Source organism: Cherax quadricarinatus, unplaced genomic scaffold (genome assembly GCF_038502225.1).
Source record: "Cherax quadricarinatus isolate ZL_2023a unplaced genomic scaffold, ASM3850222v1 Contig389, whole genome shotgun sequence".
NCBI classification, from domain to species: Eukaryota; Metazoa; Arthropoda; class Malacostraca; order Decapoda; family Parastacidae; genus Cherax; species Cherax quadricarinatus.
In genome coordinates this window covers 137,195-142,500 of record NW_027195415.1, presented here as the reverse complement: position 1 = coordinate 142,500, position 5,306 = coordinate 137,195, and positions in this window count along the sequence as shown.

Sequence of the window (5,306 nt, the reverse complement as noted above, 5' to 3'; positions counted from 1 at the left end):
AAGGAGAGAGGCCCAGAGGCAATACGAGAACGATATAGCATCATAAGCCAAATCTGAACCAAAGTTGTTATACAGTCACATTAGGAGAAAAACAACAGTCAAGGACCAGGTAATCAGGCTGAGGAAAGGAGGGGAGCTCACGAAGAGTGACCAAGAAGTATGTGATGAACTAAACGAAAGATTTAGAGAAGTATTCACAACAGAGTCAGGAATGCTTCCAGTAAACTGTGGAGGTAGGGTGCACCACCAGGTGCTGGACACAATACACATAACCAAGGTAGAGGTGAAGAAACTGCTAGACGAACTCGATACCTCAAAGGCGGTGGGCCCAGATAACATATCTCCATGGATACTGAGAGAGGGAGCAGAGGAACTGTGTGTGCCATTAGCAGCAATCTTCAGTAAATCTATCGAAACAGGGCAGTTGCCTGAGGCGTGGAAGACAGCACATGTAGTTCCAATTTTTAAGAAAGGGGACAGACAGGCAGCATTAAACTACAGACCAGTGTCACTGACTTGTATAGTATGTAAAGTCATGGAAAAGATTATCAGGAGAAAAGTAGTGGAACACATTGAAAAGATTGGGCTCATGACAGTCAGCATGGCTTCAGAGATGGGAAATCCTGTGTCATAAATTTACTTGAGTTCTACGATAAGGTAACAAAAGTAAGACAGGAGAGAGAGGGATGGGTAGATTGCATCTTCTTAGATTGCAAGAAGGCTTTTGACACTACCACACAAGAGACTGGTGCAAAAATTAGAGGAGCAGGAAGGAATAAAGGGGAAAGTGCTGCAATGGATCAGGGAATACCTGACAGGAAGGAAACAACGTGTGTTGGTACGTGCTGAAGTGTCGGAGTGGGCGAATGTGTCGAGTGGGGTTCCACAAGGTTCAGTCCTAGGCCCGGTGCTGTTTCTTGTATACGTGAATGACATGGTGGAAGGAATAGATTCAGAAGTGTCACTATTCGCTGATGATGTGAAACTGATGAGGAGAATACAAGTGGGAGAGGATCAGTTAAGATTACAAGGGGATCTGGACAAACTACAAGTATGGTCCGACAAATGGCTCCTGGAGTTTAACCCCAGTAAGTGTAAGATCATGAAGATTGGGGAAGGACACAGAAGACCGCAGACGGAGTACAGGTTAGGAAACCAACAGCTGCAAACGTCAGTTAAAGAAAAGGATCTTGGGTCTTGGGGTAAGCATTATAACGAACATGTCCCCTGAGGCACACATCAATCAAATAACTGCTGCAGCATATGGGAGATTGGCAAACCGGAGATTGGCGTTTAGACATCTGAGTAAGGAGTCATTCACGACATTGTACACAGTGTACGTAAGGCCTATACTGGAATATGCAGCGCCAGTATGGAACCCTCACTTAGTCAAATACGTCAAGAAATTGGAGAAAGTGCAAAAATTTGCAACACGATTAGTCCCCGAACTGAGGGGTATGTCTTATGAGGAGAGGTTAAGGGAACTCAACCTGATGACACTAGAGGATAGAAGGGATAGAGGAGGCATGATAACAACGTATAAAATACTAAAAGGCATTGACAACGTGGACAAGGAACGAATGTTTCAGAGAGGGGATACAGAACAAGGGGACACAATTGGAAACTGAAAATCCAGACGAGTCATAGGGATGTTAGGAAGTATTTCTTTAGTCTTAGAGTTGTCAGGAACTGGAATAATCTGGAGAGTGAAGTAGTGGAAGCAAGTTCCATAAATAGCTTTAAGAAGAGGTATGACAAATATCATGGAGCAGGGAGAGAGTGAATTAGTATCGACCACTGAAGAGGCGGGGCTAGGAGCTATGAATCGACCCCTGCAACCACATATAGGTGACTACATATGGGCGAGTACACACACACACACACACACACACACACACACACACACCCACACACACACACACACACACACACACAGTGAGTAATCCTAGTAGCGACAAGCAAAGAGGTGGGGCTAGGAGCTGTGACTCGACCCCTGCAACCACACACATACATATGTATATACACACACAAACATGTAATAAGATGACAGTAAACAGCTCCTCGGCAATGTGATAAATCACGACAGCGCTTGAAATTTCACAATTTTTCACAGTGTATGTTCTGCATACACAACCAATTATACTTGCATAACATATGAATACGTTTATGAATACATAAATATATGCACTCATACACAGGTACATACATAAGCATACCAGCTCATACATGACGACATTATGTCTTTATTTAATAATAGTTAACTAGGGTTGAAAATTTGAAGCTGATCGAAAAGGGCGTTCAGAAGTGATAAATGAAAGCTTCGAGGAAGTTAACAACAACAACTAACAACAGTAACAATAACAACGGTAAAAACAACAATGGAAACAATGGCAAAAACAACAGTAACAATATCAACAGTAAAAACTACAACCATAACCATCACCCCAACAAGCACGACACTAAGAACGTCAACAACCATCATAAACCAGACCCGGCTAACTACCCCTGCTACATTATTCCCGGAACGTCACTCATAGTGTCAAGTTAATTTAGAGATGCGGTACGCGGACGGTATGTTAGAGATGAAATACTGACGAGTTCTCCGTCTCTCCAGGGAGGCTGCTGAGCCCACCAGTGTACACTGTGCATAACGATCTCTCGTTAATGTGTGAGCCTGAGGGGAAGAGAGGAATTGTTTCACTGCTTGCTATGGTTACTAGCTTTTTGTTTTTGCTGCAACCTCTTACAGGGTGAGGAAGTGCGTGGAGAGTAATATTACGAGAGGTGGTGAAAGATGAGAAAAGGTGGTGCGTGGTATGCTGTGTGTTGTGGTGGTGTGTGTGTCTGTGTTGTGGTGTGTCTGGTGTGTTCTCTGTTGTGGTATATTTTGGTGGTGTGTTGTGGTATATTGTTGTGGTGTGCTTTGTGTTGTGTGTTGTGCTGTGTCTTGTGGTGTGTTGTATGGTGTGTTGTAGTGTTATATTGCAGTGGTGTGTTGTGGTGTGTTGTGTGTTGTGGTGTCTAATGAGTTGTGGTGTGTAGTGTGTTGTGGTGTGTAGTGTGTTGTGGTGTGTAGTGTGTTGTGGTTTATGCCGTGTATTGCAGTGCTGTGGTGTGTTTGTATTGTGGTGGTGTGTTAGTACCCCCCAACTACCAAACTATCCATGCTATAGTTTTTCCTCCACTGACCTCTACATCTTTCCCAACAATGACATATTCATATTCAAAAAGCCATTTCTCAATAACCTCCAAGACAATGACCATTTTTGAGCTATGACAGAGACCACTGATGATCTAATATTCATCTGTCTAGCAATGCGGAAACCTGAGGTAATTAATTACTGGATCCTTAAAAATAAAGTTTTGGTTAATCTGGGAACAGTGACTTTCCTGGTGTTGAGGAGGCACATGATTATTGTTGCGGGAAATGTTTTAAATGCAACAAAAACTTGTTTTACGACATTAAATGGGAAAATCAACTAATCACACTTTCCATAATGGAACGTTTGTGTCTGAAACTACCTAGCAGACGTTCCATGCTGAAATTCATCGAGGGAACCACTTTCACCAACACGATTCACCTGAGAACTTTTATGGGTCAAAACTCACACCCAAATGTTCCAGGGTGTGAGTTTTGCAACATAAACGTGAGATTATTCAGTCGGAGATGGTTCTCATAAAAATAGTCGTTAATTATTAAATTGATTTACCGAAGAATATTTGTCAAAAAATATACACTTTTATTCTTACAAATGTAAATATAATTAGAAATATGCATGCATGTAATAATACAGGCAGAGAAATAGAAAGAAAACAGTTACTGGAGCCTCAGGATAAAATACCTACCTGCAGTTCCTGGCACCACACATAAGCGTATTGTTTTCAACTCCTCCCGCTAATGCTTGCTCATTTTCACATTATGTAATCTCATTATTTGTGCCTCATTCAAATTTAATTAGGAGCAATCTAGGTTAAACGTTAAATAATGAATATAGAATTCCTGGTATTGCTTGCAATCGTATAGAAACGGACTTGTAAACATGGTAGAAAACGATGTGAAGGAGAAAGCACTGACAAAGTCTACGGATACCACCCGCCGCATTTCAATGCTCGGGAGAATTACGCTCACTGTTATTGTTTTTTCCTCCTCTGTCTCCAGTTGACTTCTGATTTTCTTCCAATTCTCTTGGCATGATAATGGTCCAGAGGTTCTCCCTCAAGTTGAATACAAATATGAACTGACTGTCACGCTAAACAGACATTGAATTGTATCTTCACACTGTGTGGAGCTGCATAACCCCCATGGGTTTAGCACTTCACGTGCCAGGACCTGAGTCTCGACCCCTGCAACCACAATTAGGTGAGTACACACACACACACAAAGTGTTTTAAGGCGTGCAGTAACTGCTAGCAGTAATCAGTGGTAGTGACAACGTAAGTGAACAATCCTACGAGTGATAACTAAAGTTATTAGTTAAAAAAAGTCGAGAGGAAGCCTGAAATCATTAATTTTTCAAAGTGCCAAACTGTTGTGGGTCTACTAGGACTGTTGCCACATAGATTCAAACATACAAAGATCAAAGTGAGTGTGGAAGCGGGTGTTCCATAATTACCAGCTTTTGGTTAACAAGTGAAATGTGGGGCACCATACAGTGAGAGTGAAAAAGTTAATAAGCAAAAGGAGACAGGAAAAATAAAATATACAACAAGGGAAGGTGGCAGTAGTAGGCCTGCTGAGGCAGTGACGTCACACAAGTTGTGTACCATTATACATATAAAGTGAAGTGTATATAATGCGAAGTGTATACTATTATAAGTGAAAAGTGAAATCGCGTGAGGAACGTGGGATGTATGAGCATATATGGTTATAAACATCACGGGCGAAGGATCTCCAAAATAGTGATTTAAGGCATATGTACGACGACTACATCATCTGCATCTGGCAACTTATCACTGCACCGCTGCCAGTGCAAGTATCACTCACCTATTGTGGTTTGCATGTTGCAGGCTCTGGCTTCTGGTCTTGCATCACTGTTAGATACTGGTCACTCACACCTGCAAGCTATTACCAGAATTAGAGTAGAAATAGCATAGATAAAGTGAAGATAGTGTTGACGAGTGTAAGGTGTAGAGCAGACTAGCGAGTGGTAGCGCAGTATTACTACTGGTAGTTATTAGCAGCATGAATACCTAGGAAGCTAGGAAGTCCTCTCTCAATGTGAACAAGGAATAGGATAATAACCAGCAATAATTGATACTTAAATCCATTAAGGGCAATAAGTGGAATAGCATTACTAGGAAAGACA